General features: G+C 43.5%; 1 protein-coding gene across 22 annotated transcripts in view; it reads left to right on the forward strand.

The window, feature by feature from the left end:
• Window positions 1-17,356: 17,356 nt before the first annotated feature.
• Nrcam (neuronal cell adhesion molecule) overlaps window positions 17,357-26,229 on the forward strand; it is a 278,315-nt gene continuing 269,442 nt past the window's right edge. For 8 of the 22 annotated variants that reach the window (XM_069996200.1, XM_069996199.1, XM_069996204.1 and 5 more), the window contains exon 1: window positions 17,748-17,903. The gene's annotated coding sequence lies outside the window, so the exon portion shown is untranslated. Of the gene's footprint in view, window positions 17,493-17,747; window positions 17,904-26,229 lie in introns of those variants that run through there. The other 14 variants (XM_069996210.1, XM_069996209.1, XM_069996214.1 and 11 more) reach the window with 3 other exon arrangements.

Genomic DNA, 26,229 nt, shown 5'->3' on the forward strand with positions numbered 1-26,229 from the left:
ATATTTATACATTTGTTAAGCCTTAGATAAACATATTATCCCTTCCTTAGCAGAAGTTGTCCATGATATCATGGACAGGAAGTGGTAGAACGAGAACTAATTCTGTCTTAGCAACACTCCATCCTTCTTTGCAGAATATTCCTTTTCTAGAATACTGAGAAGTGACTTCGAATCCAGTTCAGTAAGCTGAATCAGAGATGTTGGGTTTAATTGGTGAAGAAATGTCATCTCAGTCTTCAAGACTTCGGTCTTCAAAAAAGAAAATTAGTCCAACGTTATGTGGACACCTCTATTATCTATAATATGATGCTTCTCTATGAGCAATGGCTTACCCTTCTCCCCAGAAGGATTTGCAAATCTCTGGCGATACTACTGGCATTTAATACTCCATGGCATTTAAAATCAGCAGTGACAAAGGTTATATAGTGCACTCAGCAAGAAACAACTCTTCATACTGAAGAACTGTCCCGCTCCAACATTGCTCCTTTTCACAAGCTTATCCACACAATGTGAGCAAAGAAGTTATCCTCTGCCAAAGTTAGGATGCATGACCATTTCTTTGTAAAATTCCATTCTGTTTAGAACCCAACAAATTCTTTTTGCATTCATTACTCTTTGGTGTGTGTTTTGTGTATCTTCAGCCAAGTTTAAAGACAGCTAAACTGTTGACTTAATTTTATTTCTTGAAGCAAATTTATGGCCATTACTCTTTCATGACTAGGAAATAGGCAGGAGGGGGAAGCACACTTAAAAAAACAGTTTGTTCTGTTCCTGGCAGAAGCTATCCACCATCCAAAAAAAAAAAAAAGATTCATAGAATACAGATGTCCCTGGGCTAAACGTTCGATAAATGTGCCTCTCAGAAGTCACACTGATTGCTTTGTTCATTGTAACTTTTATTCGCTCATGAGAGTGTATTGAAATTCATCACACTCCACGGATAGGCACTATTAGTTTGGATAATTTGTTGTTTTTTTAAAAAAGTATATTGACTGTGATATTTACTTAGCCTTCATGATAAAAAGCTTTAACTTGCTGGATGCCAGTGGCTCACACCTGTATTCCTAGCTACTCAGGTGGCATGGATGAGAATATTTCAGTTTGAGGTCATCCCAGGCAAACAGTTCATGAGACTCCCTTCCACTCCATCCCAGCCAAGAGCTGGGCAGCAAGGTGACATGCACCTGTCATCCTAGCTAGGTGGTAGGCAGGGATCAGGAGAATTGGTTTCCCAACTCAGTACTTTCCACCACTTTTCAATCAATAAGGGTTAGAAAGTTATTGGCAGCAGCCACTAAAGTTATGGTGGCAATTCGTATAGGATCCCAATGATTCCATTTTAGAGTTGTGTTTCTGTGAAACTTGCTTTCCTTTTTTCTGAAATAGAAATTCTTCATTATCTAAGTGACATTTGTGAAATAACATTTGTAGCATTAATCTCACTTGGTGTCATACTGGTATACCAATGAATTCTCCATCTAAAGAGACTATAGGTAGTGGCGCTGTGGCTCAAGTGATAGAGTGCTTGCCTTGAGCTAAAGAGCTGAGGGACAGCGCCTGGGCCCAGAGTTCAGGCCCCATGACTGACAAAATTTTTTTTAAAAAAATAACAAAAAAGATTGTTTGGGCTGGGAATGTGGCTTAGTGGTAGAATGCTTGCCTAGCATGCATGAGGCCCTGGGTTCAACTCCTCAGTTCCACATACACAGAAAAAGCCAGAAGCAGCACTGAGGCTCAAATGGTAGAGCACTAGCCTTGAGCAAAAAGAAGCACAGGGATACTGCCCAGGACCTGAGTTCAAGCCCCAGGACTGGATGAAAAAAAAAAAAAAAAAGACACAGAGAGAACTATAAAGATTTAAGAATAACAAAAAGAATAATGAGAAATATCCTCTACCTTGTAGAAATACACAAATTGGATAAAACAGATTGCATCCTTATCTACATTGAGATCTAGAGCAAAAGTAGAATTGGCCAATGACTTCTTTGGGCCCATGGCCAAAAGACTTCTCTAAAGGCACCAGTCAGGGCCCATGGGAGGGAATAGGTTTTGTTTTAAGATGGTTTTTGGAGAAACCAATATGGGCCACCTCTCTGAAAGTTTTATTTTTTTTTTAGTGAATAAAATTCTTTTTAAAAATTTATTGTTATTACAAAGGTGATGTACAGAGGTGTTATAGCTATATAAATTAGGTAATTAGTACATTGCTTTTTAGAAATGTCACCCCTTCCCTCACTCCCGTTTTTCCCTCCCATCCCCACCCATTTTCAACATAGTGTCTAGTGCATTTGTTCTAGCTGCATTTGTTTACCCTTTGTCCCTCCATTTCTGTGCCCCCCGACCCTCCCAAAGACAGATACATGAACAAACAAGACAAACAGAAAATAAAACAAAAACAGCAACAAAGAAAAAAACCTGTTGTTTTCATTTGGGAAGAGTTTTATCATCTGAGAAATGCAATTGTGAGCACTGGCAACAATGTAAGTCAAAGTGCCTGAACTATATTAGAATGTAAATGTCATCTAACAGGGTGGCTAGATGAGCCCAGTGCCTCAGGCCTGTAATTCTAGTTACTTGGGAGACTGCACATGGGAGGATTAAGCTTGGAGGCCACTCCAGGCAGAAAAGTTTTTGAGACCCCTTCTCAACCCATAGCTAGATGAGGTGATACATGCCTGTCATGTATCAGATTGGGAAGATTACAGTTCCAGGCCAGCTGGGACAGAAACTTCCACCAGACTCCATCTAAATAGAAATTGGAGGTCACTACATATCTACTATCCAAATAAGGTTGATTGACACCCTGTGTTGTAGAAATACTGTTGTTGCCAAATGGAGTCAGTGACACACCCACTGTACTTCATAAAAATCTTTTTACAAACTTTAAGACTTGATCATGTTTGTCTTTTGTGTTTCATTTTTGGTGATATTAGAGTTTGATTCTGGCTTTGTGCTTGCGAGTCAAACACTTTTTTGCTTAAACTGTAGCTCCAGCTCATTTTTCCTTGTTAATAAATTTTAAAAACATCGTCTAAGCCGGGCACTGGTTGCTCACATCTATAATCCTAGCTACTCGAGAGCCTGAGATCTGAGGATCATGGTTGAAAGCCAGCCCAGGCAAGAAAGTTCATGTAATTCTTTTTTTTTTTTTTTTTTTTGTCAGTCGTGGGGCTTGAACTCTGGGCCTGGGAGCTGTCCCTCAGCTCTTCAGCTCAAGGCGAGCGCTCTACCACTTGAGCTATAGCGCCACTTCCAGTTTTCTGGTGGTTTATTGGAGATAGGAGTCTCACGGTCTCTCCTGCCCGGGCTGGCTTTGAACCGCGATCCTCAGATCTCAGCCTCCTGAGTAGCTAGGATTACAGGCGTGAGCCACCAGCGCCCGGCAGTTCATGTAATTCTTATCTCCAATAAATGACTCAGAAAAAGCTGGACGTGGAACTGCTACTCAAGTGGTAGAGTGCTAACTTTGAACACAAAGAAGCTCAAGGATAATGTCTAGGCCCAGAGTTCAAGCCCCAGGACTGGCAATAAAATAATAACAAACATCTATGTCACAGGGATCTTTTTTATTCATTACATGCAACTATATAGTGATAGTCAAAAGTTTTGAAAGTTTAGAAATTTGGGTTTTTTGCCTGTGTTTAGAGGTTTCTATTTAAAAATACCATAATTGGGGCTTGGAATGTGGCTTAGTGGTAGAGGGTGCTTGCCTAACATACAGGAAGCCATGGGTTCGATTCCTCAGTACCACATGAACAGAAAAAGCCAGAAGTGGTGCTGTGGCACAAGAGGTAGATGTTATCCTTGAGCAAAAATAGCTCAGAACAGTGCTCAAGCCCTGAGTTCAAGCCCCATGACTGGCAAAACAATAAATAAATAATAAATAAAATATCATTATCATCAAGAAGGCCTTAGTATTGAGGCTCATCAAGCATAAAATCTGCCTCACCATGGTGTGCTTCCTTTATCCTGTGCAGGTGGGCCATCTGATGATCATCTGAATGCAGAGTTCCTACCCCAGGGCACACACCCAGGAGTCATACTATCCCTGGGCTGTGGAGAAAGAACATTCGGTGCCCAAGCTCAAAGTTCAGTGTGAAGTTCAAATGTCCATCGTTTTCTACCTCACCTAAGGGCAGGATTGTACAGAGGGAAGGAAAAAGAAAACGAAAAATGAACTAAGATTCTCCAACAATTGTATTTTATTTTGTTGAAGACAACATCTTTAATCACATTTTTGACCAAAAACTAAAAAATAGAAACCACCCTAAATTCTGCGGGGAGGTAGAAAAGGTCTCACTTTGTAGTCTAGTATAGCCATGAAGTTACTACCTTTTTCTCTCAGCCTCCCAAATGCTGGAAATATAAGGTATGTGCCACCAAGCCCACAGCTTTAATTATCATTTCAGATTGTTCTGTGATATCTTTATGATGTTACACCATTGCTTGTTGAACTATTAGTATACAGGCCCTTTTATTTTGCCTAGTGGATTCAAGGAGGAAATTAAATGATTTTATTTTTGCCATCTCAAAACAATTCTTGCTAAATGACAACAGTCCATTTAAAACAACCAGAGCTAACAAGAAGGCATCCTGAACTGCCAATCACCTGAATACTAAGGGGAAGAATCCCATTTATCTTACATTGTAACTGGTGCTAAAAACTCAGTGTTTTTCAAGATAAGAAAGAAAAAGATAGGAAACTCTTTGTGTGTGTGTGTGTGTGTGTGTGTGTGTGTGTGTGTGTGTGTGTGTGTGTGTATGTGTGTGTGTGTGTATTAGATCTTGATCTTAAGATGTAAGTGCTGTCCTTTAGCTTTTTCACTTAGGGCTAAGACTTTGCCATGTGAGCACCTGCTTCACTTCTGGGCTTTGGGGTAGTTAAATGGAAATAAGAGTCTCATGGACTTTCCTGCCTGGGCTGGCTTTAAACTGCTACCCTCAGACCTCAGCCTTCTGAGGTCTGAGGAGCCACCAATGCCTAGCTGGAAACCACTTTTTAATGTTGGTATATTACAGGTAGAGATAGAAAGGCCTGAACCACAGAAATGGTTTTTGAACCACATTAGTAAATTATAATTATGAGGTTGATCTTATTTAAAATAATATAATATGCCTTTATACAGCTTTTAAAATCCTTTTTAATGTCATCAACAAATATCCTGATTTTTGTTTGGAAGTGTAAAGTCACCAATTACTTTATCATTTTTTGTGTTGCTGATGGGCATATCTCATTCCTTTCTAGCAGCATCATCCTCTTACCTTCTAGGTCCAGTCTATTGAAGGGACTCAGCTTATGACTCATCTCCCTCATTTTATAAACACACTTGCTCCCCCTCAACAGCCAGGCTTTGCTGGATACTGTCACCATTCATGTGTCTCTGGCTTTTCCTCTCCTCACAGCAGCTGCAAACTGGCTCTTCCTAGTCACTCCTCAGACTCGCCTTTCTCTCTGATCATCAGTGATGGCCAGCCTTCCACTCTGTGATGATTGTCAGTTATTTTCTCTTCTTCAAATCAGCAGCAATTGACTGTGGATCATCCCCTTCTGAGGCTGCCAAATACACCCTTTTCAGAATTCACCCTTGATTCTTTAAAGTCTTTTTTTGTCAGCTTTCTCCCTCCTTCTCTTTCCCTCCCTTGTTCTCCTCTCTCTCTCTTTCTCTCTTTCTCTCTTTCTCTCTCTCTCTCTCTCTCTCTCTCTCTCTCTCTCTCTCTCTCTCTCTCTCTCTCTCTCTCTCTCTCTCTCTCTCTCTCTCTCTCTCTCTCTCTCCCTTGCTGCTCCCTCCTCAGAATCTTTTAACTGTCATCTCCATCTCCACAAATATCAACCAGATGTCTCTCTCCTGTGCTCATCCATGACTCAACTGTCAATTCATTTCTTTCCCTTAGAAGTTTCAAGGACTCTCCAGACTCAAGACTCTTGGTTCTGTCTTCCTCTCTTTCCTCAGCAATTCCAGTGTTCTATGTCTGGACCATGCAGGCAATGTCCCATGCTAGGAACCTCACATCCTCTCTGTCAGCCATGATGAAAGCTTGTCTATCTCACCCATAGGTTAGATCTTTATTTCTCTTCCTCTTTGACATTTTCCCCCTAAACCCTTCAATGAACCTTTTAGCCAGCCTCCCCATATCCAATCTTGTTCCTTCAACTCTATTTTCCTTTTATAAGCAAGAGGGCTACCATTTTATTGTTAGTGTGTATTACTTGCACAAAACAATGTGCTTCTCTCCGTGTTCCAAAATTCTTGCATGCCCAAGCTGGCTGTATGTGTGTCTCCATCTTGGTCTCCTGTATTCTTTTGCTTCTACACTGTGTCCAGCTCCTGCCACTCCTGAAGTTGCTTAAATGGCCCAAGTCCTTTTTTGCCTTCTGGCTTCTACAGATGCTTCTTTTTTGTTGCTGTTCATGATAGTTTCTTCTTCCTTGGTCACAGCTGAAAACCCCCGGCAAAACATTCCTGGTTCTTGTACCTGAGCATTTCTTTCATTGGACTTACTAATGGATAACCAGGAAATTATTTATTTAGTGTTCTCTGCCCTTCAAGCTGAAAGATCCCTGAGACAAGAGCACATATCTCTCTTGCTGCTGCATCTCTACTAGTGGCTTATATATAGTTCTTAATCAATTTTTGGTAAATGGATATATTTGACTCAAATCTTACCTGGAACTAGTTACTATGTGGCCTTGAGCAAGTTACTTAACCTCTCTGAGTCTCAGTATTGCCATTCAACAAATGTTTAACTTTTCCCCATAGTAATATTCCAAACACAACCATGTACCAGGCATTGTATTAAGCATTATATGGAGTTCTTTGATTATCATAACAATTACAGATCAAGATTTAAACTTTCACCATTTAAAACATATTGTCTTCCAGCTCTGTGCCCATGGCTCATCCCTGTAATATTACCTAGCTACTCCGGAGGCTGTTATCTAAGGACTGAAGTTCAAAGCCAGCTTGGGAAGGAATGTCTATGAGACTCATCTACAATTACCCATCAAAGAGCTGGAAGTAGAGCTATGGCTCAAGTGGTAGAGCACCAATTTGGAGCAGATAAGGCTCAGGCCCTGAGTTCAAGCCCCAGGACCAGTACTGACTCCCCCCTAAAAAAAAGGTTACTATCATCAGTAACAGAATGTTTTGTATTTCAAATGATGTATAATATACTTTTTCATATGTTTAGGTTGATATTTGTTAAAATAACTAACCTGTGCTTTCTGTATTTGATATTTAATATTTTAATGCTATAATGCTAATTAAGGCATTGATGATGAAATGATTTTCAAAACTGTGGAAATTTTTGAGACATTTGGTTACTAAGAGAAAAACATCTCAAGAGTTCTTAGTCAAACATTAAGATAGCATTAGTCATTTTCAAGAAAATTTTATTGTTCTAATTAATCTTGCTTCCCATCCTCTTCCTTATATCATAGAAAAATGTTAGTTTTATATTCACTTAGTTATTTAAAAATTGAAGTAACTTTACTATCCTTACAATATGTTTGACTACATCAGAATACCCAATACATTAAGAAACTGATTTTCTCAGAATCTTTCCCAATAAATGAGGAGCTTAGGAAAAGCACACAGTTGGAGGCCCATGTCTCTAAATATTTGAAGTTTAAGACCTAGGTAGACATCTACGCTTGAATATAGATTTTTTAGAATCTTGAGAATTCTGTATTAAAATGTGATGAGATGGAGAGAGCCAGCCATGGCCCACCCCTGGTTTAGACCTGAATCTTCAAAGTCCTCAAGGTCACATGGTCACACACCAGTTCATGTGTACACTTCTGTAGACACCACCACATCTCTGCATCAGTCACCTCTGATACCTCCAGCTGTGTCACATCAGCAATACAGCCCAATAGTATTGGCCATAGCACAGCCTTTTAAAGCACAGGAATTATTTGTACCCTATAGACACAGGACATTTAAAAACATTTGGGAGATTTTATTGCTATGATGATGGCTACTATGAAAAGCAAGACAGCCAGGTATGGTGGTACATACCTGAAATTTTAGTCTTTTGAGGCTCAGGTAATGAAATTGTGAGTTTGAGGCTAGTCTGAGTTATACAGCAAGACTGTCTGAAATTGAACAGTGTTGGCAAGGCTATGGGTAACGTGAAACTCATTCCTATATTTAGCCAGTGAAAATGTAAAGGGACACACCTATTATGGAAAACAATGTGATGGGTCCTCAAAAATGTTAAAACCGAATTATCATTAGTCCTAGAAAATTTCAGGTATGCATCAAAAGAATGTAGAATATCAGAGAGGTTTTTGTATATACATGTATGTAGCATTATTCATTCATTATTCATTAGAGACAAATGGTAGAAGTAACCAAGTATCTATCAGTAGATGGGTGAACAAACTGGTGTGTGTATACAACAGAATGCTATTCATCTTCAAAGAGCTCATCTAAGTTGCAACATGGATGATCTCTGAGGAAATCACAATAGGTAAAGCAAGTCAGCCAACAAATAAAACAAATACTGTTTTATTCCACTCATATGAGGTACTTAGGATAGTCAATTCATAAACACAGCAAATGGGAGTCTAAAGGGAGAGGGCAATGAGGGTTGCTTAATGTATAGAAGGTTTTACTTTTGCAAGATGGAGAGTGTTCTGGGGACAGATGGTAGTGATGGTTACACAACAATGTGAATGTGCTAGCACATTTAAAAATAACTAAGATCAATTTGGGTATGGTGGCATATGCCTGTCATCCTAGCTCCATGGAAAGTATAAGGAGGAGGATCGCAGTCCAATCTGGCCCAGGCAATAAAAGAACTCTAAAAAGAAAGAGAAGATTAGAGCTGTGGCTCAGTTGGTAGGGCCCCTGCCTAGAAAGTGTGAGGCCCTCAATTCAAACCCCAGTACTGTCAAAACAAACAAAAAATTACTAAGAAATTAAGTTGTATAACATGTACGTTTGACCACAATTTATAACACTAAAAGAATTTTTTTTCCTAAGACTTTAACTCTTAGGGCCTAAGCACTGTCCCTGAGCTTTTGTGCACAAAGCTACTCTACCACTTATGCCACTTCTGGCTTTGTGTTGTTTAATTGGAGGTAAGAGTCTCATGGACTTTCCTGGCTGGGCTGGCTTTAAACTGTAATCCTCAAATCTCAGCCTCCCAAGAAGTTAGGATTACACCTATGCCCAGTTTATAAAAGAGATTTTAAAAATAAAATTTAAGGGACTGGGAAGGTGGCTCAGTGGTAGAGCACTTGCTTTGCATGCATGAGGCTGGGTTCAATTCCTCAGCACCACATAAGCAGAAAAAGCCAGAAGTGGCACTGTGGCTCAAGTGGTAGAGTGCTAGCCTTGGGCTGAACAGCTGAGGGACAGTGCCCAGGCCTAGAGTTCAATCCCTATAACCAGCAAAAAAACAAAACAAAACTTAAAACTTAGTATATGAAAAATACAGTGTTAGACCCTGTTTATCATTACAATGTGACAAAACAGCCAAATAGTAAAGCCATTGAACCACCGTTCTTTAGACCTGAGGGCCTTATATGGGAAGTACACCTCCTTACTTTGCTGCTCAGTGAATTCATCTTCATTTTACATGTCACTTGTTCCCTTTAGGATAGAACTGAAGGGCACATGTCAAGTCAGTCTCCCAGAATGTCTGCTTTCCTCAGCTGCAGTTTCCTGTTCTTGATGACCCCATCTGCAATGGCTGATTGCACATTGACCTTGGCTAGTCTTAAATCTATTCAGGAGAGCTTTGCACAGTCCTGTATATAGAAACGGTAGGAACAGATGGAGGAGCTGGCTATAGGAATGTGTTTATTACCACTGAAAATGTCCCTCTTACTTGGTTTGCTAAGGCTGGAGGTGGGTTGAGCCAAGCTGAAGATTTCAGTGACTCACCAGAGAAAAAAAATCACATATGGCAACCACTAAACCCAAGTTTTGGTCCAATTATTTCCACATTCTCACCTTTATGCAATTATTGATTGATTTGATTTTTGTGACAGGGTCTTGCTATGAGCCCCAGTTGGCCTCTTTGTGTGTGTGTGTGTGTGTGTGTGTGTGTGTGTGTGTGTGTGTGTGTGTGTGTGTGTGTGTGTGTGTGTGTGTGTTGGTACTGGGGCTTGAACTCAGGGCCTTCCACTTTTGCTTAGCTTTTTCATTCTATTACTTGAGCCACACCTCCACTTCCAGTTTTTTTTTTTTTTAGCATAAATAAAGGTTTTATTGCTCAGTTTGGGTGAATGACAGCCTGTCACATCCTCAAGCTTCTGTTGTACACACTCCAGCCCTTAAGATGACAGAAGCAGCTAAGCTTATTGACAGTGGACAGTGAAAAGGATTTAAAGACTTCTGAAGGTTAACAAAGCTAACTGGGTTGAACCAATGTCCTAAAAGTAAATCCAGGATGGAAAAAGCATCATCCAAGGCTGGAGGTCTTGGTGATTCTGGATCAACTCTTAGGGCTTCCATCTGCTTCTTGGTGAGTGATTGTGGTCTCCCTCTAGCCCTCACTGTCCACTATAGTCTGGTGCTCCTTCACTTTCCCATCTGGTTTGTGATCTTGCTCACAGAGATACTCTTGAAGTAGGACTTGGGCTGAGACTGCAGAATGGGGCCAAGACTCTCCTGGGAAACCTGGGAATCAAGATCATTGTCATTTCTGGCTCTAGGATGGTGAGTCACAGGCCATATGTCATCAAACCGATGAAAAGATCTTGGAGACCCTCAGCCTGGTGCTGGCCCAACCAGCACCAGATTCAGTTCTTGTATCAGATTCAGTTCTTGTATTACTCTCCAAGACACACATACCCCCTCCCCTCACAAAGATCTTGGGCTGAAGACTATCTGGCTATTTAAGCATTGAGTCTCAAAGCAGTCTCTCACCAGGTATCTCTGATCCAGGTCCTGGAAGATCAGGAGGGCAGGAAGGCAAGGTCCAGGCTTCCACCTTGTTGAAGATGCTATGGAAATCACGAAGGAATTCATCAAAGACAAAGTTATCATGGAAACGTATCCCTCCACTTGGGCTGAAGCTGAAGCCAAGTTCCTTTGAGGGCTGAGAACCACCAAGCTCCCAGGACCCCAGTGGCTCCTTATTCCTCATCCTCATTGTCCTTACCTTCATCTCCAGTTGTCCCTCCAAAAAAGGGACCCTGTGGCTCTGCAGTCCAGAAAAGCTGAAAAAGCCCCTCCCCCTTTTTTTCTAGGTCCCATGGTGGGACTCAGACCCTTCACTTCCAGCTTTTTGCTGGCTAATTGGAGATAAGAGTCTTGAGGGGATTTCTCGGCTTGGGCTGGCTTTGAATCTTAATCCTTAATTCTCAGACTCCTGAATATCTTGGATTACAGGTGTGAGCCACCAGCACTTGGCTCACAGTTGGCCTTAAACTCATGATCTCCTGCCTTAGCCTCTCAACTGTTGAGATGGCAGGCATAAGCTACTGTACCTGTTTTTGTTTTGTTTTTTGTGTTTTTTTTCATGCTGGGAATTGAACCTGGAGCTTTTTCAAGCTAGAAAAGTGTTCTTCCAATGAGCTATATTCTCAGTCCTTTAAGCTTCTTTAGAGAGGCACGGGAATAAAATACTACATTGCTAATGTACCAGACAAAAAATAGTCATCAAATTTCTGGTTTCTGTATGACATGTGCCCACATGGCCCCAGAACATCACACAGAATTCTGTGATTGTGTGGCAGATGGCAAGGAGAAGCATGGAAGAGAAACTGAGGTTTTGTATCTGTAGAAACTTTCCATTGCCGCACTGGTCAGGTGATGTTTGAAATGCCGTATCTTATTATTACTTGTATATTATGAATGTATAGCTGTACATCCTATTATTACCCATCATGAGTAATAATCACTCCCTGTGCAGCGGTAGGAGCTGTGGGCCAGCTGAGACCATGGCTGGCAGCCAAGGGAAGGAAAGGAGCAGCTCTGGGTGATGCACAGCAGACTGCCAGGCTTGGCTGTAGAAACTGAGTGTGACTCGGGTGTGCAGTTAGATGCTGCTGGAGCTAACGTCACACATATCATATTGATTTATCATGTCCCCAATTGCTGCTTTACGCAGTATCATATCTGCCTCCGGTGATGATGACAGTCGACCATTTTGCCCTTTTCCTTACCATTTTTTTTTTAAATTTTTGTGCTCAGATGCAAAATCGGAGTGTTGAAACACACATAAAATCACTGTATCAGTCATGAATTTGGCAGTTTAGCACAGGAAACAGTTCTTCTTTCCAAGTTGTGGGTGTGGTGTGGAAACCACGTACAGCTTTGCTGAAACTTCTGGTTTGGCACCTCTTTAAGGATGTCCACAAGTAGTCAACCTGGCTGGAATAATCTCAGGACTTCACTGGGGACTACTGGCTTCCACTTACCTGACCACAGCAGCATTGAGCTCCTTTTGATTAGACCAAGGGTCTCAGTTCTTCACAGGCTGTTGACCAGAGGCTTCCCTTCATTCCTTACTCTGTGAGTCTTTAATAGGACAGCTTACAATGTGATCGTCGGCTTCCCTCAGAGCAGGAAGCAAAAGAACAAGACAGAAATCTTTTTTTAACCTATCATCAGTAATAGCCACTACTTTGGCCAGTTCTGCTCATTAGAAGCAAATAAGTAGATGCAGACCAGAATTCCTATAGTTTGGTACTGGAATGTCCTCCAAAGGCTCCAGCTTGGGGAATCTTGGGAAGTAGTAAAAACTTTCTAAGATGTGGGGCTAGCTGGAGGCCTTCAGGTCATGGTGTGCCCTCAATGGAGATTGTGGGACCCCTCTCTCTTGCTCTCTGTTCCCAAGATGTGCAGTTTTGCTCTATTTTGCATACTGCCATAATGTGCTGTCTCACCATAAGCTTAAAAAGAGCAAAGACAACCCATCTTATGGACTGCAACCTCTGAAACGGTGAGCTGAAATAAACCATTTTATTCTATAAATTGATTATGTCAGGTATGTATAAGAAGGATGAAAGCTGACTGTTATGGTACTCAAAGGGAGGGGATTACACCAAAGCATGAATGCAAGGAGAGGTTCATGTGAACCATCTTAAAAGCCGCCCATGATAACAGCTATGCTTTTTGACAATATTGGATTATAATGCCCTTTCCAGTAAAAAGGCTTTTACAATTGCTACTTTCAGCATATATCTGTCAAAAATCTAATGCATGTTGCCCTGTCACAGAACCTCAAGATAATAAGACACTCTTGCCGGAAACCACCACGTGATGTTTCTTTAGAGCTTCAATCTCTCTGACCTAAAATCTGGTCGTCTTTCATTTGAGTTTTTCTTGAGGACTCAAAGAAATGATTGTGATTACCAATGGAATCTAAAGTGACACGGCTAAAAAGGAATCTCTGTGTTCCTCAGTTCTAATCTACCATCAGTTCACAGATCAGAAACAGCTAACTTATTCATGGACATCCTGCTCTCTGCTAGTGAACTGGGTACATGTTAGGTTTTGGTGAACTTACCACAGATTTTAGGACAGGACCAGTACATTACTTCTCCTGGGAGACCTACAGCATGGATGTGGATTAAGAACACTATTAACTGACTTCAGCTAAGTATCACTATCCCACAATACTATGAAATTTATATAATCACTTAATCTCAATAAAGAAATTTTTTAAAAAGAAAATTATTAATACAAAATAAAGCAAGGGAAGAAAAAGGTAGGAAAGGAGAAAGTAGAGAGGAAGAATTTTGAGAGACAGGAATTGCAAAAGAGGAAAGAAGAAAGGCTAAAATATATTCACTGTTGGTACCACTGGGGGGCTCCATGACTTTTGGATGTAGCTATTTTTTAATGCAATAACATTCTGATACATCTGTCAAAATAAAAAATTAAACTTTTAGTGCTCTCTCATTGACAAGCAGCATGTCAAAGTGGTTAAGATCTAGGCTCTGCAATCGGTCTTGAATCCTATGTCTACTGCTGGATGTGTAACTTCTGCACATCACTTAACCTCTCTTGCTTCATTTCACATAGGGAATGATAATAGCCCATAGTGCAGGGAACTGCCATGAGGTAAGCGAGTGAATAAATGCTCAGTGCTTACAATAGCACAGGGCTCACACAAAGTTTTAAAGTTCTTAAGTCCTCGTCTGGGCTGGAAGATAGAGCAGAGCTTGGTATAAGGAATGAGGGAAGAGAATACAGTAGAAGAGAGAAGGGAGCGGAAGGACAACAGGTAGGGCAGGCAGGTGACTGTACATATCGCTGGCAATGTGCAAGCCACATCAGAATGTCTTGTGCATCACCAAACAAACCAAACAGACTGCATTGGAAAAGTCCTTTTGACCACTGAGGTATTCTCCTAATCCTTCTCCAGGCTGTTCTTCTACCCCCTCCTCAATTCAGCTTCTCTGGCAGCAGCTGTTTGGTTCCCCTTTCTTATCCTCTCAGGAGATTAATCCCCAGCAACGTAGGGCTGCAATGAAGTTGAAACAATACACTGGAAATTAAAATGATATATTACTTATAATACAATCTATTATATATTTTATATATAATGTATTATGTATTATATATTCTATTATTACAGCTATCATATAACAGAATGATTTGCTATTTTTTGAGGCCTTGAACAATTTTGTTTACATTTTATTGTCATTATAAAGCTGATATACAGAGGGGTTATAGTTATATAAGTCAGGTAAAGAGTACATTTCTGCTGGGCACTAGTTGCTCACACCTGTAATTCTAGCTACTCAGGAGGCTGAGATCTGAGGCTCACAGTTCAAAGCCAGCCCGGGCAGGAAATTCCATGAGACTTTTTTTTCTTTTTCGGGTCATGGAGCCTGAACTCTGGGCCTGGACTCTGTCCCTCAGCTCTTCAGCTCAAGCCTAGCACTCTACCACTTGAGCCATAGCATCACTTCAGGCTTTTTCTGCTTATGTGGTGCTGAGGAATCGAACCCAGGCCTCATGCATGCAAGGCAAGCACTCTACCACTGAGCCACCTTCCCAGCCCCTATGAGACTCTCATCTTCAATTAACCACCAGAAAACTGGAAATGGTGCTGTGGCTCAAGAGGTAGACCTCTAGCCTTGAGCAGAAGAGCTGAGGGACAGCGCCCAGGCTCAGAGTTCAAACCTCATAACCAAAAAAAAAAAAAAAAAAAAAGAGTACATTTCTTTTTGGACAATGTCATTCCTTTCTTCACTATCTCCAGTTGACCCTGTGTTTATTTGATGCCTTATCAAACAAATACTATCAAACTAGAATTTGCTGCATACTTATTATGCTCTAGTTACTGTCCAGTACTGATAGTCACCCTGTGTATTTGTGTTCTTTTTCTTGTTATTAAGTGTTATTTTACTTGCGCAAAATCATCCCTCATCTCATCTTCCGACAATCAGAGTATCTCTGAAGCATCCTGTCTCATCTGGGGCCTAGGACTTCATGGACCAAGACTAGGATCTGTGGGAAAGAATTCCACATAGAAGCTTAAGGAAGCTACTTATGGTGGGTCTTAGGAAATTCTAACAGAGGGGGACACACGCAATATGGCCTCAAAGCTGTGGACAAACAATAGGGCAAGAAGAGACAAAAGTATAACTTTCTCATAGGTTCAACAGGAAGAATTCAAGGAAATGAATGTGGTCAGGGAATCACTGTGATGACCACCAGGCAGCCTGGAGAGGTGGCTGAGGTGAAGGGCCAGCTGTGAAGCTCCAGGGTGTGAAAGGGTATCCAGAAGCCCTCAAACCTCTCTTAACAAGGACTGGCAGTGGAGAGGGACCGGGAAAGCCTGGAGTCCCTTCAGGCAGGTGGGAAGGGTAAAGTGTGGTGAGTTATGATGGTTATTTGTGGCTTCATTTGTATTGGTGGGAAATCAGGTCACATATATGTTGTGTCTTATTTAGTGTACCATAAAAGTGACTTTTTGGAAGTGGAACTGTGGCTCAAAGAGGTAGAACACTAGTCTTGAGTGAAAAAGCTCAGGAACACCTGCCCAGGTCCTGAGTTCAAAACCCATGGCTGACAAAAAAAGTGACTTTTTTGGAGCCAGAAATACAAATGTATCAATAAATGATGGCAAGCATGATTATAATAAAACACAGAGGGACTCAGGACCAATTCACAAAGAAGAAAGCTACTGAGCTGAAGCCAATATGTTAAATGAAAGAGAGATGGAACAATATTCTAGGCACAAGCACTCTGATATGCTTAAGTGTTATGACATTTTCTTCACTGGAAGACAAGAAAGTAAGTTAGGAGCAGACTAAAAAGTGCACTAGGTGAAAAAAAAAAGCCTAGAAATTTAAGTGGGAATACTAGGTATTAGCTTTCCTTTTTGTTTGGAAAGGTGTGTTAGGAGTATACTTGGACAATTAATTGAGAGGTGTGAGGTACCCATCCATCAAGTGGGGGGAATAAAGAAATAGCTTGAGTAAAGACTCAGTAGTCGGAGATGGCACTATTGTTTCAGGATCTGAAGGAGGCTGTGTGTGGCTGGCAGCAGGAGAAAGGAAAGAAGGCTGATCCCTTGATGCAGAATGCTGTGGGTTGAAGTGCAAGTGCAAACTGGAAGTTGAGCAGGGCAGAGGAGTTGTTGGTATGACCCAGGTCCTTTTCCATTCCAGAATCCTGCCCTAACACCTGTCCTGGAGGAAGGGGCTTGTGAGAGACTATGAAAGTTTTCTTGAACTAAACCAAAGAAGGGAAGGAAGCAAGGCGCCAGCTGAGTCAGCTGAGAGCTGGAGGCTGAAGCAGATGATGAAGCCTGGCAGTGGTAACTGGGTCGCTGGAAGGCAGTAGGATTTACGTATAAAGCTGAGCAACCTGGGCGTCCTGTCGAGCCAGAACTGGGCATCGTGCAGTGTTTACTCCAATATTCACCTAGAAAAGCTTAATTCTCGTTTTCACGTAGCAAAAACCAACCAACCGAAACCTCCACACTACTCAAAAATAAGCAAATGTCAACGAATCCAGTTCGCTGAAACCAGAAATTCAATGTCCACCGCAAACAGGCAGCATCTTCTCCGAGCTACCTTTCTGGGGGCGGTTTGCAAAGAATGGTTGTATAACCCACATCCATTCAATCTCAAGCACCCCAAGGCGAGGGTTAACCCAAGACACTAAATCCTTTAAAAAAAAAGGGGGGGGGGAGGAGAGAGAGGGAGAGAAGAGGAAGAGGAGGGAAGGAGAGAGGGAAGAGTGTGGGGGGGTGGAGAAGGAGAGAGAGAAAGAGGGAGAGAGAGAGGAGGGGAAGAGAGAGGGAGAGAGGAGGAGAGGAGACAGAAGAGAGGAAGAGGAGAGAGTATATATATAATATAATATATATAATATGTATAATATCGCGCACCACAGACCTCCCACAGAAGCCTAAACCTGGGGGAGAGGGACATTTAAAAACCACCCTCCCCTTTCTTTTTCTTCCTGGGACATCCAAGTCACCCGAGTCCCCGGACCACTCCCGTCCTCTCGGTTCCTCCCACGCCCGCCGCACACGCTCGCAAATGCCCTGGAGGCTGGTGGCGCGCTGCTCAGGTGAGGGGCCACCCAGGGCCGGGAGGCGCCCAGGGCCGGAGCCCATTCGCTGCCGCGGCCGCCGCCGGGGAGGGGTGGGAGGTGGGCCGGGCGGGCTCGGGAGAGGCGTGGGGGGGGGGGGCGCGCGCAAGGCGGCGAGGACGCCCAGGCGAGCCGGGCGGGGCGGGAGCGCGACGCCGCGGAGCGGGCGCGGAGGGCGGGGGCGCGCGCGGGCGCGGGGCCAGCTTCGCCTCTCCAGGGTCGCCCGCGGACGCGCGCCGCAGTCCTAGTCTCTGAGGCGCGGGCGCGAGGGACAGCGGCCGCGGCCACTCCGCTCGGGCAGCCGGAGGCGACGGCTCTGCCGACACCCACGACCTCTGTCCGCGCTTCAGGGTCCGGGAGTCCGGAGTGGTGGACGAGGGGCGCGAGAACGTGAGTAGCTCGGTGTGCACGCGTGTGGGGGAGACCCTCGGTCCGGCTCCGACGGAGGCGGGCGCGGGAGGGCGCGGGGAGGCCACTGCGTTGTCATCGGGACACCGGCTCGGGGGCGGGGGGGTGGGTCCAACCGCGTCGTGCTCTGCGGTCTGGCAGGCGTCCGCCCCGAGGGACGAAAACAGGTCGCCAACGCCTTTCTCCCTTCTTAGTCTTGGGACACAGCCCGCGGGGGCCGAGCTAGAGAAATCGGGGAGCTGGGGACCCGGCACCTCGGCGAGGGCACCGCGCACACACAGCAGTGCCGGCTGGCCGGGAGGGCACCCGCCACCTCCTCCGGTCCGCGGCCAACTTCTGCCTCCGCGCCCGCGCCCCCCACGCTTTCCGGGAAGCCCTGCTGGAGTCTAGCTGTGGGCAGCTGCGCGTGCAGCGGCTGCCGGGGCTCAGACCCGCAGGGTGGGCGCAGGGGGGCGCGGCCCGGCGCAGGTGGGCGCGGAGCGCGCGGGGACCCATCCCGACGCGCCCGGCCGTGTGCGCGTTCCGGTCCCCATGGTCACATCTGGGCGTGGGCTTTGTTCGGGTGCGCTTACACCTGCGCGGATCCCCGAGTTCAGGTTGGGGGGGGGGCGAGACCGACCGCTCTCTTCCGCTCTCGCCGCTTCGGAGCAGACTCGAAACCAGCGGGCATCTGGAGACACTGAGGACCGGCGTGGGCGATACTTGAGGAGGGGGCTTTTTATTGGCCTACAGGTGTGGGCCCAGCGGTGCCTGCACCACACCCAGCCTCGGAGGACTGGGACCTGGGGTTGGTGCGCGGGGCTTGGGACTGGAAAGATCCCCCTTTCTTGCCCAGGCTCCCGGTGCTGAGATCGGGCCGCAGCGTGGCCGAGGGAGGCTGTGTGGAGCCAGGAGTGACTGCCCGCGCTCCAGCATCCAGCTAGCTCCGAGCGCCATCTGCCCGGGCGCCGCCCGGGTCCCCTCCACGCCGCGCGGGCGGGCGCAGCCTCCTGGTCCCCTGCCAGAGCTCGGAGAGGGGGGTCTGGATGTCGCTATGGGGTGAGCCAGCCAGCCGGCATTTCTCCCAGAGGTGTTCTCGGGTAGCAGGTGCTGGAGGAGAGTTCCCGGGGCGCCAGCGGCTTCGGAGCAGGCCTTTCCCCTCCGGCCTGCGGGTCACCTCCCACCCGAGTAGCGGCGGGGACCCAGGCGGACACCGCCGGAGGTCGCCGGGCGAAGGGGTCTCTTGCCAGCCCCGCCACAGTAGGTGCCAGCGGCTCCAAAGACCTGCGGAAAGAAAGGCAGAGAGCTGTCCTGGGAGGGAAACGTTCCTGCCCTCCTTGGTCCCGGAAGGCAAATGCTCCCCAGTGCGGTCTGAGCCGCTGGGCCCTTTCTCTTGCAGGGGGAGATGGAGCTGAGTGCCAAGGGGCAGGCGGCGTTGGTTCTGCATCAGGAGCTCCCCCTGGGGTTGTTCGGAGAAGGAGCACGGCGGCCACTGCTTACAAAGCGGCTTGGGCTGAGTGGCATTGGTGTGGAACTGCTCCCCTCCCTGTGATCATAGATCGGGAGTGAGTGAGACCATCTAGAAGTGCCAAACTGGATGTAGGCAACTGGATACTTGCTACTGAATGAGACTCTCGATGAACATTTCTTTGAGAGCTTTAAGTTGCATCTAATTTCATTCCCACAGCAACACTATTTTAAAAATTAGGAAACGCTGGCTGAGATAGAGCATGAAACTTTCTCCAATGTGGTTTTTTTTGGAAGCTTATAATTAATTTAGCCTAAAACTTCAGTGTTCTAAACCAAGAAGGTGCAATACAACAAGCCTATTTAATTCTGACCCCTCTCTACTGATGTCCCTAATTCCTTTACAGGTTCTTTTATTCCTGTTAGCTTTTAAGTGTGCGGGTTGCTAACCCATAATCCAACTCATAATAGTAACGACAGCGTTCTTGGAAACAGAACCCCCTGTAATTATAGAGATGTTCCTAGCACATCATACTTTTAATGAAACTTTAAAAAAAGAAAAGGAAGTGTTTCTATTTTAGTCGCATAATCCTGAAAGCTCTTTATAGGTTGCTTTGACTGCAGAAGAGTTTTTCTTCCAATTGGAGGCTGAATTTGAATAAAATCCTAGCACACAAACCTAGAAAAGCACTCAGTACCTTAAATATATGGGCATGTGTGGCACATTTGCAAAAATACTCTACATGGACTAGTAGAAGAGAAGAATTTGTGTGAAAGGGAAGTCGATTGTTTCTAGCATAGGTTTTTAGAGTTATTATAATTAATCAATTGGAAAAATGGGTTCATGTTGCATTTGTAATCCTACTGACTCATGATCTTCTTTCTACTTTATTACAGGAAGGTTGCTAAGCATTTCACATATTCCTGGAATTATAGAGCTGTAATAGAACACAGGCAACATTGTATCTAATCCTTTGCATTTCAGAAGGAGAGCAATGGGGATGAGAGGTTGCCTGATTCTGTAAATCAGGGTAGTGATGTTGTCTTGGAGCAAATGCCAGTGCCACACACTGCATCATCGTTACTGCAGCAATGACAGTAAATGAAAATCAAGCCATCTATAGATATTGTCACAGTGGTGACAATAATGGCTGGGTGTGAGTGCTCTTTGGAAGTATGTGTCAGAGCATGTGAGCATCTACCTACCTGGCTTGTAGACCATTTCCTTAAGCATCTCTTCATATAATGCTTTTGTATAAGTAAGTGGTTGAATAGAATCTGTAGAATTCTGTAGGTGCAGAGGAACCATTGAATAGATATTTAAGTAGCTTTTCTCTAAAGAGATCAATTCATAGATATCGCTGAATGCATGGCTTCTTATTCTAAACACAGGGTAAGATGATGGGCAGAACAGTTTCTGTCCTTGGGATTGGAGGTTAATATTAATTTTATCATCCATGACTATATTACCCTATATTTCCACTCCGACACTTTTTATGTAAACGAACAACTCTATGATGTTGCATAAACTGAACACATTGATGTAAACGGCACTTAAATTCCAGAACAAATTGCAATGGACTTCTAAGAAAGCCCCCTTGTGGTTCCTACTAGTCACTATTCTCCTGAGGGGCAACTACAGACTGTCATTCACCCTGGTATTCTCGCCAAGATGAGTCATCACAAGATCTGAACTGCAGCCTTTGAAATCTGATCTCTTCCTCTAGCCCTTATTTTTCCCCTTCCCCTATCTCTCCCCTTTCCTTCTCCCTCCATCCTTTCTTCCCTCCCTTCCTCACTCCCTTCTTGTTCTAACAAGAAGGTATTTTTTGTATCTCCTCTACATTAGCACTCATGTTGTGTAACCCTATACTTCTTAATGTTGTTGCCTGGTTGAGAACTCCAAGAATTGTTTCCACTGGAATTCCATATTGTTCTATGTTTTCCTCTCCTCCTTCTCTCTTTCTCCCCCTCTCTCTCCCACCTCTTTCTTTCTTGGTTTCTCCTACTGGGGTAGGAGAACTCAGGGCTTTGCCCTTGCTAGGTAGATCCTTTACCATTTAAAACATGCCTCCACCCCCTTTTTGCCTTGGTTATTTGTAAGATAGGGTCTTACTTTATGACCAGGCCAGCCTAGGCTGTGATCCTCTTACTTGTACTTCCTTGTGTTGATGAGGATGTTATGTATGTACCACCACATCCAGCCATTGGTTGAGGTGAAGTCTCCTGAACTTTTCTGTCTGGGACAGCCTTGAACCTGGATCTCCAGGCCTTTATCTCCCATATAGCCACTGTACATGGTTAATTTCCCCACTTTTTATGTATTATACAACCAGAAGAAGGACAGAACATCCTTTATCACCTATTATACCACGTGAGCACCATCAAGGAGAATGGATTTGTTTTTGTTTTTGTTTTTGTTTTTTTTTGGTCAGTTGTGGGGCTTGAACTCTGGGCTTGGGTGCTGTCCCTGAGCTCTCCAGCTCAAGGCGAGTGCCCTACCACTTGAGCCACAGTGCCACATCTGGCCTTTTCTGTTTATGTGGTGCTGACGAATTGAACCCAAGGCCTCATGAATGTGAGGCAAGCACTCTATCACTGACCCACCTACCCAGCTCCAGAGAATGGATTTTTTTTCTGTCTCTTTTCCATATTCTTATTAGCATCAATTAAGTCTATAAGGGTGTTTCATTTTGACACATGCATGTATGCATACATTGTACCTTGAACAGACTCACCTACTCTGCTCACCTACATTTCTAAAGGACAGTTCCTTTCTGAGAATGGCAACCAGAACAAATAGAACTGGAACACAGAGCTCCTCATGTCTTTTTCTCCCATGGAAAACTTTCTATATGCTCTTGGTCAGCCTTCACTCTCAGATGCTTGTGAAGAGGAAGTGATTTAAAAAGGACTGAGGTTTACTTAAAACATCTAGCTATTTGCTATTTTTAAAATGTAGTATTTTCCTGCCAGAAGGAATCCTGAACTTTCCAGGCAGAGAGGAGAGAGCAAGGGAGGAGGTGACATTGTCAAAAAAACAAATGTAATCTTTTTTTTTGTTGTTTTTTTTTGGTTGGTTGGGAGGTTTGAACTCTGGGCCTGGGCACTGTCCCTCAGCTCTTCAGCTCAACGCTAGCGCTCTACCACTTGAGCCACAGAACCACTTCTGGCTTTTTCTGCTTATGTAGTGCTGAGGAATCAAACCCAGGGCCTCATGCATGCAAGGCCACCTTCCCAACCCCAAATGTACTCTTACTTGACTTACATAACTGTAACCCCTTTATAATCTTTATAACAATTAAAAATTAAAAACAAACAAAAAAGACAGAAGAGAGAAACTGGAAGCTAAGGGCAGGAATACAGTGGTTTGTTTTATTTAACTCATTGTCTGCTCTAGTGAATGAAAACTCCTTTGGTTTAAAGCTTCATTTGGCATCAGAGGCTGAGGTTCTCTGACTCCAGGTATCTTGAGTTATAATTGCAGATATTTAAGGTATACAACTTGATTTTCTGACCTAGGTATATATTGTGAAATGATTATCATAAACTAATGAATATATCTATCACTTCATGCATTATCTTTTCTTTTATTTAGGGGTTATACTGTGGGGGAGGGACATACAAAGCAACAAAGAAATAATCTTATAAATGTGTTAGAAACAGTCGCATGAAAGAAAAAAAAAACATTTGAATTCATATCTTAGGGTTCATTTCCCTAACTTTGCCTTATCAGACCTTTTCTGCTTGACTCAGACATATACTAGTTATTGCAAATAAGGGAAACCATGGGACCTATGTTTCTTTGGGCCTGGCTTACTTCACTTAATATAATTTTTTCCAAGCCTTTCCATTTCCTAACAAATGGGGCAATGTCATTCTTTCTGATGGAGGCATAGAATTCCATTGTGTATATATACCACATTTTCTTGATCCATTCATCTACTGAGGGGCATCTGGGTTGGTTCCATATCTTAGCTATAGTAAATAATGCTGCAATAAACATAGTTGTGCTGGTAGCTTTAGTGTGGTCTTGTTTGTAAGCATTTGGGTAAATGCCCAAAAGTGGGATTGCTGGGTCATAGGGGAGCTCTATGTGGAGTCTTTTGAGGAACCTCCATACTGCTTTCCAAAGTGGTTGAACAAGTTTACACTCCCACCAACAACATGCATTATCTTTTCAAGTAGTAAAAAGTTTAAGACCTACTGTCTTAGCAGATTTCAAAAATGCAATAAATTATTAGTGACCACAGTCATCATACTGTGCATTAGATCTCCAGAATTTATTCCCCCTCACTATCTGAAACTTTGTATCCTCTGTCCAACATCTCCCACACCCTACCCACACCCTAGCCTTAGACCCTGGGAACTATCATTCTGTTCTCTGCTTCTCTGAATTTGAATGGCATTTCTTTCCTTTTTTTCTTCTCTTGTTTGTGGGTGGGGGTACTACTAGAAGCCCTTCAGCTCGCTAGGGAGTGCTCTATCACTTGAACCATATGTTCACTGTTTTCCTTCTTTCTCTTCTCCCCCCTCTCCCTCCTGCTCCTTCTATTTCTTCTTCTTTTGTTGTTGGTCCTGGGGCTTGAATTCAGAGCCTGGTGCTGTCCCTGAGCATTTTTTTACTCAAGGCTAGCTCTCTACCACTTTGAATTACAGCTTCACTTCCTGTTTTTATTGGAATTAAATAGAGATAAGAGTCTTAGGGCCTTTCCTGCCTGGCTGGCTTCAAACCACAATCCACAGATCTCAGCTTCCTGATTAGCTAGGATTATAGATGTAGCCACCAGCACCCTGCCTTTCAGCTCTTCTTGCTTTAATTATTTTTGAGATTGGGTCCACTGGCTGGCCTGAATGGTGATCCTCCTACTTGGACTTCCTGTGTAGCTGGGATGACAGGTATGTGCCACTATGCACAGCTTTTATTGTTGTTGAGGTCTTGCTAATTTTATTGTCTGGAGCTGGCCTACAACCTCCTGATCTCTGACTAGCAAGTAGATGAGATTAGTCATAAATCACCTCTCCCTTTCCCTTCCCACCCCTCCTCTCCTCTTCCCTTCTCCACACTCTTTTCTTTTCTTTTCCTTTCCAAGGCAAGGTGTTTTGTGCCTTGAGCTCAGTCTTCCTGCCTCAGTTTCCCAAGGTTTTGGGTTACATGCCTGCATCCACCATGCTTGGATTGAAGTTTCTAAGAATGAAGAAAAAGTAACAAGAACAACAAATGATGATAGGTTTCCCCTCTCAAAATGGGAAGAAATGGCTGTATGAAGGAGGAAAATGTGAGAAAGGCCTGACTCCAGCTTTAGGTACTATAAGTCTTTCATTATCAGGTTGTCTTTGAATGGAGAGCAAATATAAAATACTTATATAAAATGTGATGTTTTTCCTGAGTTAATGTTGTTATTGTTGTTTCTTCTGGTAAAACATATAAATTTGCCATTTGAACCTCCTTACAATATATTGTCTAGTGCCACTAAGTGCCTTCACATTGTGGGCCACCATCACCATTGTCCACCTCCAGAACTTATTTTTGGAGGTAGTAGGGTTTGAACATGGGGCCTTGTGCTTGCTAGACAGGTATTCTGCCCCTTGAGCCATGCCTCTTCCAAGCCCTTTTGCTTTTGGTTATTTGTTATTTTTCAGATAGGACTTCACATTTTTTGCCTGGGCTGACATTGGACCAAGGTCCTTCTATCTCTGTCTTCTTAGTAACTGGGATTACAGGTATGTACCACCATGCCCAGCTCCAGAACTTCTTAAAACTGAAACTGTAACTTCTAAACAATAATTCCTATCCTTTTTCTCTCCAGGCTCTGGCAGCCACCATCCTATCTTCTGTCTCACTGAACTTGATTTCCTTTAGTAAGTTTTGTTGTAAAATCACGTATTTATCTTTCTGTGACATATGAAGACATATGTCTTCAACTTTTTTCTATGTGTCAGAATCCTCTTCCCTTGCATACATATCTTATTCTGTGTATATATCACATTTTGTCTATGTGTTCTTCTCATGTATACCTGGGTGGCTTCCATCTGGTGACTGATTGTAGAATGTTGATATGAATATGGATATATTTACCTGTTGGGATCATTGCTGCTTTCGATTATTTTGTGTATATACCCAGAAATTAGACTCATATGGTCATATAGTCATTGTATTTGTGTGTGTGTGTGTGTGTGTGTGTGTGTGTATGTATGTGTGTGTGTGTGTGTGTGTGTGTGTGTGTGTGTGTGTGTGTGTGCTGGTCCTGTCCTTGGGCTTGAACTTTGGGCCCAGGTGCTGTTCCTTAGCTTTTTCATTCAAGGATACTACTTGAGCCACAGCACCACTTCTGGTTTTTTGGTTGTTAATTGGACATACGAGTCTTGTGGTCTTTCCTATCCAAGTTGATTTGAATGGTGATCCTCAGATCTCAGCCTCCTGAGTAGCTAGGACTACAGGCATAAGTCATGGGTACCTGGCTATTTGTTTGGTTTTTAGAACCACCATACTGTTCTCTGTACCAGTGGCATCATTTTGCATTCTCACTAACTGTGTACAGGGATTCCAATTTCTACACATCTTTGCCAACACTTGTTACTTTCTGTTTTCTTGCAAATAGCCATCACAATGTGTATGAAATGCTGTTATTTTTACTCTTTAAACTTATAAATAAAAATGCCTTATATTATGGACAAGTCATTCACAAAATCTTTTAACTTTCTGGCTTAACTTTCATTAATTAGAAGACACACAGGTTCCCAAACGTATTGTCTGATCTCATAGTTTGTGCAGAGCATGAAGTAGATTCTATGGACATCCATTGTAACCATGAATATTGACTTTTTACAATGTTGAATTGGAGCATATACGTCTATGGGT

The sequence above is a fragment of the Dipodomys merriami genome, unplaced genomic scaffold (assembly GCF_024711535.1).
Source record: "Dipodomys merriami isolate MVZ:Mamm:240054 unplaced genomic scaffold, mDipMer1.0.p SCAF_5, whole genome shotgun sequence".
Classification (NCBI taxonomy): Eukaryota; Metazoa; Chordata; class Mammalia; order Rodentia; family Heteromyidae; genus Dipodomys; species Dipodomys merriami.